We start from the raw sequence: 14887 nt of genomic DNA on the forward strand, positions 1-14887 counted from the left end.
AGTAAATCATTGGTTGGGGCTGAGCAAAGGATCCTAGACAGCTCATTGGTTGCTTGCCTTTTTACCACACCAACTCGCTCTATTTAACTTTGAGTGTCGTGGCAGAGCGTCAGCAGCACATTACCATGGTAATTGTGTGAAGCATATCACTGACATGCTGGCTGAGGGATTGGTGATGACAAGTTCCAAAACCCCTGGCAAAAATGAAGAAGGCATTCTAATAATAGTACCATAGATTGGTAAATAACAATTGTCTATCTTTGCCAAACGATCTTGTAGGCCGATTCAGACCCTTATGATGAGGCAGACATGAGTCAGGTCTAAAACTGTGTTAGCAAAAGCCCTAAAATCAAATGGTCTAACTGCTAGTATTTGGAGCTCTTTAAAAGCAAACCTCAAGCAGTAATCAAACTATCAAAAGTGGTGGAAACTGAATACGTTATTTCCCTCAGTTCTGAGAATACAGTTTATAAAGGAGTGTCAGGTTTATGTAAAACGACCTCACTTCCTGACTTTTGTACTCGGCCAAAAAGAGAAAGGCAAAAGGCCTCTTATTACAAGAACATTAATATTTCCGCTCAAAGAGAATCCAACGTTTATGATGGGGTAATTTAAGTTAAAGATGTACCTGCAGCTTACTGTAAAAAGTTCCCAGGAGCCAATAGGACGTTAGAGAATCCTTTTGCCAGCCATTTACTGAAGTTGAATTGGCCCCTAATACTCTTTTGATCTCCTAAGATTTACATTATATACTTGTTGTAGATTATTGGACTTGGCCCTTTCTGCAGGGTCCTCCCCAAACTTTTTGCTTTCTCCCTCCTGTTTTCTGAAACTGTTCTTTTTTAGGGCTTTTAGAACTCTTCACACTTTACCCCTACTAACCAATGCTAACGTGCATGTGCTCTCTCCTTTAAACATGGTAAAATTGGCTTATACCCAAATGGCACATTTAATGTACTTGTAAGTCCCTAATAAAGTGGTACTACTCGTACCTAGGGCCTATAAATTGGATGCTACTAGTAGACCTGCAAAGGAAAACAAGGAAAGGCTTGGGTCCTGTCACTGTCCGGCTTGGACCACTACTATGAAGTAAACAAAAAAAGTAGCCGGGCAGATTAAGTTATTAAAACAATGCACCACCTAGTGAAATCAATTGCTAGATTGGACAACCATTTGTATTGAGTTAATTCTTATTTTATAAAGTTTTTTTGAAAAAGTTTTTTGGCATCAAAACACAACACGATATTTACATAGATACATAGATATATTCAATCCACTGATATAAATATGTCAAACAGAGTAGCTAAACAAAAGAATTGTCACGTAAGTATTCACATAGACAACTGTACTATGCCTCAGATAGATCAATTGTTGAGGCACCAGTCCTGAATAATAATAAACAAGTGGACTAGCGGATTGTTAAATTGGCCTACTTGTTAACACCGACACAAGATACATAATAAAGTTCATGAAAGAGTGCTATGACTAGGAATGACACATAAACTGCTAGGTCATTTGCAGGTGTATTGATTAATTCCTATCAAGCGCCATCTATTTTGTATCTTGGAGGGAAGAACGTCGATGTGTTTCGAACCCAATATGATTCTGCGGGTTCTCCTCAGGACACGGACTGGGGGGTCGCTGTCACTGTGAAATAATAATTAAAAAATTGGTGTCAGTGAGGGAACTACCTCTAGGGACCTCCTCTCTCAGACTCATACACTCTTATGGTAAATGTACCTTATTGATGAAGGGTTGGGGTTGCTCCCTGTAAACAGATAAGGTGAAAATGTCTGTTTAGGATGTTGCTTAACTGTTCAGTTATACTAAGCTTGTTAGCCCCTATTACCAAGACATACCTCATTCATGCGCATCATATGCGGGAGGCGGGTGCCGGTACGCGTTAGTTTTTCACTGTTCAGATCTTTGTTGCTACGGGGTAGAGAGGGACCTTACGTTATTGCCCATTTATTGTGCACTACAATTGCTTAACCGTTCAGTAAGATATCGAGTCCTACCTTCGTGTTTGAGCAGAGTTCGTTCTGACTGCACGCGTGTGGAGGTGGCGGCCGCCGCACGGGCTTGTCAGCTATTAACACAAGGAACGTGCGGTTAGGAATCTAATGGCATCCGATCATATGAGTATACAGATTGTGCCTGGCATATAACTTTCTTGTCAGTGGAGTTGTAAACGCTTCGGTCCGGCACCCATCTACTTCTGAAAGACAGACACGTGAACCCGAAGGGGCGTGTCTTCTCGTATTTAAACCAACTCACGTCCCGGTGTTTGTTGGGACACGTAGTTTATTAGACAATGTCTTTATACTTGGAAGAAGGCTATATTCCAAATCGTGGGGCTCCTGTTTGAAGAAACTAACGTCCCAATGTCTATGGCGACGTAGTTACATAGGGTATATTTTTAGACAACATCTTTTTACGGGGGTTATCTTCAAGTTCATAAGCTACGGTCACATGGGCAGCAGCAAGCAATAGCAGGTACACGTTGCAAAATACAGGTTCATAGAAAAATTGTTACAGATTGCTGAATTCATTTAGGTCATTAAGTCCCGACATAGCAGTGTCGAATTTCAAAATGAGGTAGGCCTCTTTTTGTGCCAGTCGTGCATCCGGGTCACCACCTATATTTTGCAACGTGTACCTGCTATTGCTTGCTGCTGCCCATGTGACCGTAGCTTATGAACTTGAAGATAACCCTCGTAAAAAGATGTTGTCTAAAAATATACCCTATGTAACTACGTTGCCATAGACATTAGGACGTTAGTTTCTTCAAACAGGAGCCCCACGATTTGGAATATAGCCTTCTTCCAAGTATAAAGACATTGTGTATAAAACTACGTCTCCCAACAAACACCGGGGCGTGAGTTGGTTTAAATACGAGAAGACACGCCCCTTTGGGTTCACGTGTCTGTCTTTCAGAAGTAGATGGGTGCCGGACCGAAGCGTTTACAACTCCACTGACAAGTAAGTTATATGCCAGGCACAATCTGTATACTCAGATGATCGGATGCCATTAGATTCCTAACCGCACGTTCCTTGTGTTAATAGCTGGCAAGCCCGTGCGGCGGCCGCCGCCTCCACACGCGTGCAGTCAGAACGAACTCTGCTCAAACACGAAGGTAGGACTCGATATCTTACCGAACGGTTAAGCAATTGTAGTGCACAATAAATGGGCAATAACGTAAGGTCCCTCTCTTCCTCGTGGCAACAAAGATCTGAACACTGAAAAACTAACGCGTACTGGCACCCGCCTCCCGCATATGATGCGCATGAATGAGGTATGTCTTGGTAATAGGGGCTAACAAGCTTAGTATAACTGGGACAGTTAAGCAACATCCTAAACAGACATTTTAACCTTATCTGTTTACAGGGAGCAACCCGAACCCTTCATCAATAAGGTACATTTACCATAAGAGTGTATGAGTCTGAGAGAGGAGGTCCCTAGAGGTAGTTCCCTCACTGACACCAATTTTTTAATTATTATTTCACAGTGACAGCGACCCCCCAGTCCGTGTCCTGAGGAGAACCCGCAGAATCATATTGGGTTCGAAACGCGTCGACGTTCTTCCCTCCAAGATACAAAATAGATGGGGCTTGATAGAAATTAATCAATACACCTGCAAATGACCTAGCAGTTTATGTGTCATTCCTAGTCATAGCACTCTTTCATGAACGTTATTATGTATCTTGTGTCGGTGTTAACAAGTAGGCCAATTTAACAATCCGCTAGTCCACTTGTTTATTATTATTCAGGACTGGTGCCTCAACAATTGATCTATCTGAGGCATAGTACAGTTGTCTATGTGAATACTTATGTGACAATTCTTTTGTTTAGCTACTCTGTTTCTCATATTTATTTCAGTGGATTGAATGTATCTATGTATCTATGTAAATATCGTGTTGTGTTTTCATGCCAAAAAACTTTTTCAAAAAAACTTTATAAAATAAGAATTAACTCAATACAAATGGTTGTCCAACCTAGCAATTGATTTCACTAGGTGGTGCATTGTTTTAATAACTTAATCTGCCCGGCTACTGTTTTTGTTTACTTCATAGTAGTGGTCCAAGCCGGACAGTGACAGGACCCAAGCCTTTCCTTGTTTTCCTTTGCTATAGAACGGGCATTTGCCCGCATGGCTCTAAGTCAACATACGGTGTCAATTAATTTGCATTAAGTGAATCCAGGTGGTTCCTGGAGAACTAGAATGGCAGAAAAAGACACACTGTCATTCAGTGAGGAGCATATTCAGAAACTCCTCGCAGACTCATCACTCTTCTCAATGGTCACATTGAGCGGCACAGCTAAGCAGCAAAACGTTGCAGATAAACTGTTAAGATTGCAAAAGAAGCATATCAGGACGGAATTACATGGTCAATTCCTACTTGCAAATTTAAGGGCCGGGACTATACCGTGGGGCCTACAGATTAAAAACGTACCTGTGATCTTTACCGACGATCCGGTCTATAAGAACGGGTGTAGTTGTATCAGCACCAAGTGCAGCAGAGATCTTATGGTGCACACAGTGGAAACAACCCACAGAATTTGTCAGAAAGAAATTGAAGAAATTGATCAACAATTACAAAATATCAAGGATAATCACACAGAAACGGAGGCGAAACTCCTCCTTGAATAGATTGAGAAGGAAATAACAACATTCAAGGATAATACCATAAATTTTAAAACATCAAAATTTGAAAAAGATAAAAAAAACTTCAACCTGCAGACAGTATATCCCTATCTCAAAGAAGATTTCTATACTCGGTCTGAATCCACCAGACATCTCAGTACTTACCAGGGTAGATCCAAAAAGAGATTCGTTACATTCTCAGAAACCTCCTCTTCAGAATCATCAGCAGAGTCAGATCCAGGAGAAGGATCGTCCAACAGGAACCAACAGAAGAGGCCTTTTTTAGGACAAGGCCAACAACAACAATCTCCTCCCACCTATTGGGATGTATTTAGGTCAGGGATCGTCCCGTCCGCGCAGCGGGTGGGCGCAGCGGGCGCGCCGACGGCGCGCCGAAGGCGCGCCTAAGGCAAGCCCGTCTGCGCCCGTCCGTGCCGGATCCGGGCCCAGGGCCACGCCCCCTGGCTCTTTGCCACTATCATCTTTTAGAACATACACCTCCTGCCAACTTAGGAGCTACCGACCGCCACAGGATCCCCTATGTTCCACATTTGACCCGCATTCATTGGTGGGAAATGCTCACCAATGCTCAAACTGTGATGCTGTAATTGCAACCCATCACACCTTCCCTCACCGGAAACCCAATAAGACTCTTAGTGACTATCTTATGGCTCTCATTAATGTCCGCTCACTGGGTAAACATCGACATGAGATAGCTGAGCTCATGGAGGAAAAACATTTAGACATTTTGTTTCTAACTGAGACCTGGTTGGACAATGCTTGAAACCGGACTTGGTTATTGCTGTCCCCCATGGGTTCTCAATCCATAGATTGGATAGACAACGTCAGAGAGGGGGAGGTATAGCCATAATTGCACGGGACACATATGTGGTCAGAACTGACGAGATACCGCTTTTGTCTTGTGAGGCTCTTCAATTCTCTATCAAACTCACTTCCTCCATAAATTTTAAAGGTATCCTTCTTTACCGTCCACCAGGACAAAGGTCGGCTTTCATTTCTGACATCAGTCACATTCTTGAAGTATCTGCCTTGGATGGATCATTAACCATACTAGGCGACTTCAATTTTCACTTCGACAAAACTGAAGACAGTGACACAGTTGCCCTCCAGGCATGCCTAACCACATTCGGGCTTTCCCAATTAGTGAAAGCCCCAACTCATGAAGGTGGCCATATCCTGGATGGTATTTTTTCCAATCTAGACAACCTTCGGGTTTCTGCAATTTTCCCCATTATATGGTCAGATCACTTTGTCATAACGGCTACTTTAACCAGCCATCCCTCAGGAATAACTATGGAGAATGATAATAACCGTCAGACCTTCCTGGACTGGAAAAATATTGACAGCAATAGCTTACAATCAGCTCTGATTAAAACTAGCCCGATTTTATCACTTGATTCTAATCTTGCTACTGCCCAATATAATGAATGGGTTGCATCTGCTGCCACTAGTCTGGTCCAGTCTAAACAAAGCTCTCGAAACAGACTAACTCCATCTGCCCCTTGGTTCTCGGATACACTAAGGACACAGAAGCAGCTGTGTCGGAAGAATGAAAGGAATTGGCGCAGGCACTATTCTGAAGAGGCCAAAATAATTTACAAGCACTCGGTTATCATATACAAAAATATGATCCTAGATGCTAAGAAGAAGTACTTCTCGGAAAAAATTGAACTTTCTAAAAATTCAAATAAAGCATTGTTTGAGACAACTAAACAATTGGCTGGTTGTTTACCTAACCTTCAACCTCCCTCCTCCCAATTGTTCTGTGATGCTTTGGCCAACTACTTTTACGACAAAGTTAATGATATTTATGCGGTCTTTGCTAGCTCCGAAGAAGCGCATGTACATATTCGTTCTGAAAAGGTGAAGCCCTCCACAACTGGTTCTTCTTTATCTCAGTTTAGGGAGGTCTCTATTACTCAGGTCAGGGATTTTTTTGGCACCTATTAAATCAGGCTCTGCCCTTGACCCATGCCCTTTTAAAGTACTGCTACCAGTTTTGGAAGTTCTGCTTCCAGCAATTACTAATATATGTAACACTGTGATTACCACTAGAGTCTATCCCGTTGACCTAAAAAAGACTTTACTGAAGCCACTCCTAAAAAAACCCAATTTAGACAGGATTGAGCTCAAGAACTATCGACCGATTGCCAATTTGCCCATCTTGGCCAAAGTTGTCGAAAAGGCCTTGAATGCCCAATTGTCAGCCTTTATAGAACACCATAATTTATTGGATGATTCTCAGTTTGGTTTTCGCCAACATCATGGGACGGAGACGGCCCTGATCAAGGCCACAGAGGATATCCGAATCATTCGTGATGCAGGTGGCACTGCGGTCTTGATATTGCTGGACCTTTCAGCAGCATTCGACACGGTCGATCATGCGATTTTGATCGACCGTGTCGAAGATCTGGGGATTAAGCATAAGGCCAAGGCCCTACTGGCATCCTTCCTTGCCGGAAGGACTCAGGTGGTCACCATAGGGCCTTTTCAATCTACCACCCTGTCCCTGCCATGCGGAGTCCCCCAAGGCTCATCCCTGAGTCCGACACTTTTTAATATATACGTGTCGGACCTTGCCAACACCATCAGAGCTCATGGGATGAGCCTTACCTCCTATGCTGACGATACCCAGTTGGTCTTGGCCATCAGAAATGACGGACAAAAAGTGGCTGACAACTTCAATCTGGGCATGCAGGCTATAGGAAGTTGGATGGCTGCCAACTGCCTCAAATTGAACTCGGATAAGTCCGAGGTGGTCATCTTTGGACACTTATCCCCAGATTGGTCTTCTCGCTGGTGGCCACAGTCCATGGGCTCACCGCCTACTCCAGTCAACAAGGTAAGGAACCTGGGTGTCATGGTTGATGACAGGCTTACTTTTCTTCCCCATGCAAATCAGATTGCTTCCTCCGCATTTTATAAGCTACGAATCATCAAAAAAATCCTCCCTTTTCTCCCTTCCTCAGCAGGCAAGACCTTGATCACGTCCTTGGTATTATCCACCTTGGACTACTGTAATGCCCTATTTTTGAATGCCCAAGAGAGAGTCCTTAATAAGATGCAGACTGTTCAAAATGCTGCTGCCCGACTGCTGGGTAACATCCCCAAATTCCAATCAGTCTCGAGCACCATCAGAGAGTTGCATTGGCTTACCATTAGGAACAGAGCTAAGTTCAAGGCTCTGTGCATTGTCTATAAGGCACTGCACAACCAGGGACCGGCCTTTCTGACTCAACAACTCATCCCCTATCGGCCCACTAGGTCCCTGCGGTCCTCTGATCTCTTCCAGCTGGAAGTACCCCGTACCAGACTGGTCTCATGGGGTGACAGAAGATTTCTTGTTTCCGCACCCAAGCTCTGGAACTCTTTGCCGCTAATCATAAAGAACAGTCCTTCTTTGTGGTCCTTTCGGAAACAACTCAAAACTTGGTTATTTGACCAATAAGTAGATCCTCCTTTAGGGCTGAATTTAGCAGATATCAGCGCCGAGATGCCCAAGGGCCTTTGTAGCGCTTTACAAATGTTTAAATAAATAAATAAATAACAACGGAGCAAATTCAAACCCCAACAATGGGAAATGACCACGCGCAAGCAGCACTACAAGTCGTAGACAATTCTTCTATCATTAACATCTCAAGTAGGATCCTCACAAAAGCTGAAGAAGAATTATTGCAGCTGGGTCTTTCATTTGTACCGGGTACGCATATAGACTTCACCAAAGTGAAACTGGAGGTGATTGAATTTTTTAGGAAAATCAGACTCAGATGGTTCTTTAAGGATGCAGTGAACCAGCCACAAGCTGAGGTCTCTGGTCTCAGAAATAAATCATCATTCTGTCCTCCGAGCAACAACATGGCGAAGAATATCATCACCTTTGAGCAAAAAGTGTTATCCTCGTTAAATGTATTGGAGAAGAAGAGACAGTTCATACCAACTAATCTCTCAAAAAGTCAAAGGCAAGCCATATGCACACTTAAGAACCAGCAGGAGGCGGTAATCCGACCAGCAGACAAAGGCGGGGCGGTGGTCCTGTGGTCTAAAGAATTGTATAAAGCTGAAGGCAGGAGCCATGTTTACAATCAAAATTGGTATCGCCGCATAACACAGGATCCCACCGCAGAGATCACTCATGAAATATCACAGATGGTGAAGGCGGCGAAGGAGATTGGAATACTCGGTCCGAAGGAAGCGGAATTCTTGGTCAAACGATTCCCCCGGATTCCCCATTTATACTTTCTCCCGAAAGTACATAAAGATCCCAACACACCACCAGGCCAACCTATAGTGTCGGGATGTGACTCAGTGCTGGAGCCAATTTCCAAGTTTGTTGATGTGTTTCTGAAGGAATTTGTGGTCCAAGTGCCGTCATATCTTCGCCATACGATGGAATTCATAAACAAGGTTGAAGGCATGGAATTCAATCCTAGTTCGCAACTTCTGGTCACAATGGACGTTACGTCCTTATATACTCAAATTCCACAGCAAGATGGAGTGGACGTCATCGAAATGTATTTAGACACCAGACCACGTCCCCACAGGGTACCCACCGAGTTGATTGTAAAATTTGCATCACTTGCCTTAAAAAAGAACTTTTTTGTGTTCGAGGAAGAAATGTTCCTGCAGATTAAGGGATCAGCGATGGGCTGTCCCTTCGCACCGGAGATGGCAATATTATACATGGCCCAGTACGAAGAGAAATTTGTGTATAACAACAACCCGTACAGAGCCCACATTGGGCAATGGCTCAGGTATATAGATGACGTGTGGTGTATCTGGAACGGTACACCGCAGTCTCTAGAGGAATTCCACGACTGGTTGAACAACAGAAGTCCGGACATCAAATTCAGCCTGGCATATGATTGTAAAACTATGCCGTTTTTGGACGTTGAGATCAAATCTACATCGGAAGGCATTATGTCATCATTGTTTCAGAAGAAAACTGACAAGAACAATTCCTTACATTACAAAAGTTATCACCCGAAGAGCCTTAAGAACAATCTCCCCTATGGACAATTCCTTAGGGTGAGGAGGAATTGTTCCAGGACAGAAGACTTTGTAATCCATGGCGAAGCACTTGCCAACAAGTTGAAAGAAAGAGGATACCCTGGCAAGCTCCTGAAACATTCTATGAAGAGGGAAAGATGGACACCCAGAGAACATCTTCTGCAGAAGAGAGAAAAAACACCTACAGAGCGGTTGGTGTGTGTATCCACTTTTGGACCCCACACAACCCCGGTGCAGAAAATCATCCGGAACAACTGGCATCTGGTGGAAGAAGTCATTCCTGAGATTGGCAAACCTCTGTTCGCGTTAAAGAAGAACCGCAGCTTGGGCCAGCAGATCTCTTCCACTCGTGCTACAACCAAGAGAGAAACACAAAGCACCCTGTTTAATATGGGCCCAGTCAAAGGACATCATAAATGCGGCACCTGTTCGGTGTGTAGCCTTACGATGGAAGGAACACACTTCACAGACGGCAAAAAACATTGGCGGCATGAGGACTTCACGAACTGTAAAACGAAATATGCAGTCTATGCCATAACCTGCCCCTGCGGCAAAGTATACATAGGCAAAACCACACAAGAAGTGCGCCAACGCATAATCCAACATAGATCGCGAAGTAACAACAAAGTGCTCACAGCACCACTAGTGTCTCACTTTTTGAAAAACGAACATTCGGTCAGTGACCTTAAATGGACAATCTTGGCAAGTATCAAAAACATTGCGGGTGCCGGTGGTGACCCAATTGCACGACTGGCACAAAAAGAGGCCTACCTAATTTTGAAATTCAACACTGCTATGTCGGGACTTAATGACCTAAATGAATTCAGCAATCTGTAACAATTTTTCTATGAACCTGTATTTTGCAACGTGTACCTGCTATTTCTTGCTGCTGCCCATGTGACCGTAGCTTATGAACTTGAAGATAACCCCCGTAAAAAGATGTTGTCTAAAAATATACCCTATGTAACTACGTCGCCATAGACATTGGGACGTTAGTTTCTTCAAACAGGAGCCCCACGATTTGGAATATAGCCTTCTTCCAAGTATAAAGACATTGTCTAATAAACTACGTCTCCCAACAAACACCGGGACGTGAGTTGGTTTAAATACGAGAAGACACGTCCCTTCGGGTTCACGTGTCTGTCTTTCAGAAGTAGATGGGTGCCGGGCCGAAGCGTTTACAACTCCGCTGACAAGTAAGTTATATGCCAGGCACAATCTGTATACTCAGATGATCGGATGCCATTAGATTCCTAACCGCACGTTCCTTGTGTTAATAGCTGACAAGCCCGTGCGGCGGCCGCCGCCTCCACACGCGTGCAGTCAGAACGAACTCTGCTCAAACATGAAGGTAAGACTCGATATCTTACCGAACGGTTAAGCAATTGAAGTGCACAATAAATGGGCAATAACGTAAGGTCCCTCTCTTCGCCGTAGCAACAAAGATCTGAACACTGAAAAACTAACGCGTACCGGCACCCGCCTCCTGCATATGATGCGCATGAATGAGGTATGTCTTGGTAATAGGGGCTAACAAGCTTAGTATAACTGGGACAGTTAAGCAACATCCTAAACAGACATTTTAACCTTATCTGTTTACAGGGAGCAACCCGAACCCTACATCAATAAGGTACATTTACCATAGGAGTGTATGAGTCTGAGAGAGGAGGTCCCTAGAGGTAGTTCCCTCACTGACACCAATTTTTTAATTATTATTTCACAGTGACAGCGACCCCCCAGTCCGTGTCCTGAGGAGAACCCGCAGAATCATATTGGGTTCGAAACGCGTCAACGTTCTTCCCTCCAAGATACAAAATAGATGGGGCTTGATAGGAATTAATCAATACACCTGCAAATTACCTAGCAGTTTATGTGTCATTCCTAGTCATAGCACTCTTTCATGAACTTTATTATGTATCTTGTGTCGGTGTTAACAAGTAGGCCAATTTAACAATCCGCTAGTCCACTTGTTTATTATTATTCAGGACTGGTGCCTCAACAATTGATCTATCTGAGGCATTGTACAGTTGTCTATGTGAATACTTATGTGACAATTCTTTTGTTTAGCTACTCTGTTTGACATATTTATTTCAGTGGATTGAATGTATCTATGTATCTATGTAAATATCGTGTTGTGTTTTGATGCCCAAAAACTTTATCAAAAAAACTTTATAAAATAAGAATTAACTCAATACAAATGGTTGTCCAACCTAGCAATTGATTTCACTAGGTGGTGCATTGTTTTAATAACTTAATCTGCCCGGCTACTGTTTTTGTTTACTTCATACTAGTGGACCTGCAGCACTAATTGTGCGATTCACCTAAGTAGCCTTGAAATCATGTCTACAGTCGGCAAGTACAGCCTGTGTCTGCTGTTTAACCTATCATTTTGACCTGGCAAAATAAACCGCTTGCTAGGTCTAAACCTTGCTTTTAAAAACATACACATCACCCCAAGAGTATGCCCCAAACATCCAATAAGGCAGGGTGTAGTGTATTTAAAAAGCTTGACATGTGTTTTTAACTTTAACTCCTAAATTCATTTTTCACTACTGCAAGGCCTACCTCTCCCATAGGCTAATCTCTGGTTAATTCAATACATTCAAGAAATTATAACTTTTAATAGGGAGCAGATGGGAATACTGAGTTTGGTGTCTGAAGAGCTGTAATTTAAAACCCCCTTTAACGGTAAATTTGGATTTTAAGTCACAGTTCTAAACTGCCACTTTTAGAAAGTTGCCATTTTCTTGTCCCAACCAATTGCCTGTAGCCTTTTTCCTGTGTCACATGACTAGGTATATCTGGCAGCTGGCCTCTGTTTATTGCTCCCAGACAGTGAGAGCAAGGAGAATAGATGTTGGCAAGATGGACCATCACTGACTTGATGAGGGTGTGGAGCTGTCACCTACCACACTTGTGCATCACACATTTAATAAATTCTGCTCTATTGTTCTAAATTGGTGTGGAATTTTTCTTGTGCTGTGTTTTCACTTTATTTCTTTTTGTAGTGCTGCAAAAATACCTGAGAAATAACCTCTGATTTAAGCCTGACTGGTTTGTGCTAAGCTACCAATGGGTTATGTGCAGGATAATTTGGGCTTTGCTTGTGATTTCACCCAAACAGAAATTGTGGCTGCTGCTTGAGGCGGGCTTTCACCCCTTCAAACAGTAGCCCGAATTTCAAAAAGATGTAATGGTGTCTCCGTTTACCGATGTGCATGCAACTGCAATTGACACTGTTACGAACTCAATTGGGGCAAAATTCCCTTTGGACTGTTAACACTAAACCTATGTTTATAGATATATTGCAGGTTCACACAGATTTTGCAGGGGTAAAAGACTTCTTCTGACACAAGGGAATGAAAATATAGGTAGATCTTGATAGGAGGACACCCGGAGTCTTTTAGTTATTCCTGACTAAATATCCCAATGACTGTAAGTGTTTACAAAGGTTCTTCAATACCATTTTCAGAAACAGAAGCTCAAGTTGACATCCTGCACAATGTGGCTACATACTTAGTTAACTTTGATTCATAAGTTGGGAACTGGGTTGAAAAGCCCTTTTTCAAGCAAGACTTTATGCTGCCGAATATCAAGAAAAACTAACAACCAAGAGCAAATTTCCCCTTCCACTCTTTCTCCCATTCTCAAGCTTATACTTTTCAGCTTTCTTACCATACCACTGTAATGCATACAGAGACCAACCTATCTTCTTCCATCCACTACTAACAGTATCTAGTTTGACCCACTCCATCGTCGTCTTCAAACTCCTGAAGTCACCCCAAAATTAAAATGCAAAGCTGAAAGTAAATATTTCAGAGCGAATGACAAACACCTTATCACTAGATCCTTTTCCTGCCTGAAGTCCAGAATCTCCGTCCCCTACTATGACATCGTATGGCACACAACATCTCCATTCCCTTAATACAGACCCACGCATGATGTCCCAAATGAAAATACACTGCTGCACACTCCTACTCCTCGGCATGCTATAAGACAGAACACTGTCTACACAAGGAGAGCCTCAACAACATACAAGACTCACCTCATATTCCAGAGCTCACAATCTGACAAACCAGATCGGTTGCACACCAATCCCTTGTGACAGGAGCTCAATTAATGAATTCTGGCTTGTCATGCCCCTACATCCTGGGCTTCAAAACAACCGTCTTTATTAAAACAATAAACATCATGGTGGAGGACCTTACAAAGCCCTTCCTGCTATAATAGAATCCCCTCCCCACTCTTCAAAGAAGACATAGAATTCCCTGTTCAAAGTATGAGACTGCAAAGAGATCTCACATCAAGAATCAATCACCCATTACTACACCTGAGACTAAGAAGAGAAAAGCAAAGAGACACATAGCACGAGGTATAAAGTGTAAAAACTTGATTGTAACTAATTATAGAACTCCCTTTACGTTTGGCACAAACCTATCTCACTTAAATCCCTCCTCTACGACTGCAGATATGCAACAAAAAGCTGTTTACAAATAATGGAAATTACATGTGAACAGAGCCTGGACCTGATATTCTTTACAGGAACATGCCTAAATGATTTTTCAAGAAACATCCGAAATGTTGGCCACATAAGAACCCTTCATCTTCTCTCCGAACAGAATTGACAAAACTGGGAGTGGAGTAGTAGTCATGCAGTGAAATGTCATCAAATCGAGAAGTCCTAACAAAGAACAACACACTTCCTTTGAAGTGGAAATAAAAAAAACGAATTACACTAACCATATGAAAATACATGTCCTCACCATCTCCCAGGGAGCTGCAACAGTTTTGTAGAACAACGTATTGACTTCTTCATGGAATTAATGATGAACTCTGCAAACAGCATATTTCTCAGAGACTTTAACTTGCACTGGGGCATCCTGAAGGATCCAACAGAATCAATTGTATCCACATTCCAAGACAAAACAATCTCACCCTGAATTGCAACTCTGCAATACACTTCAAGGCACCATATTGGACCTTCTTTCTTTGCTCACAATTCTTTTAGCACCAGGGCATCCTTTGGGTAACAGTGCTCGCACAAAGCATAGCATTTTCTGTGGTACCAGCGTTGTAGCATGTGACAAACGCCTCTGTGGTTACTGTCTCTCAATCGCAATTAAAGTGAATTGGAGGGGCTACAACTTCTGTTGGATGGGAAAGTGTCTAAAGAGAAAGACACTGCTTTGAAACCGAAGAAACAAGTTTCCTTA

The 14887-nt window shown here is 42.8% G+C and overlaps 1 protein-coding gene across 1 annotated transcript in view; it reads right to left on the reverse strand.

Annotated features, from left to right (window-relative positions):
- GABRR3 (gamma-aminobutyric acid type A receptor subunit rho3) overlaps positions 1 to 14887 on the reverse strand; it is a 600200-nt gene that overhangs the window by 259903 nt on the left and 325410 nt on the right. The window lies entirely within an intron of this gene.

This window comes from Lissotriton vulgaris, chromosome 8 (genome assembly GCF_964263255.1).
Source record: "Lissotriton vulgaris chromosome 8, aLisVul1.2, whole genome shotgun sequence".
NCBI classification, from domain to species: Eukaryota; Metazoa; Chordata; class Amphibia; order Caudata; family Salamandridae; genus Lissotriton; species Lissotriton vulgaris.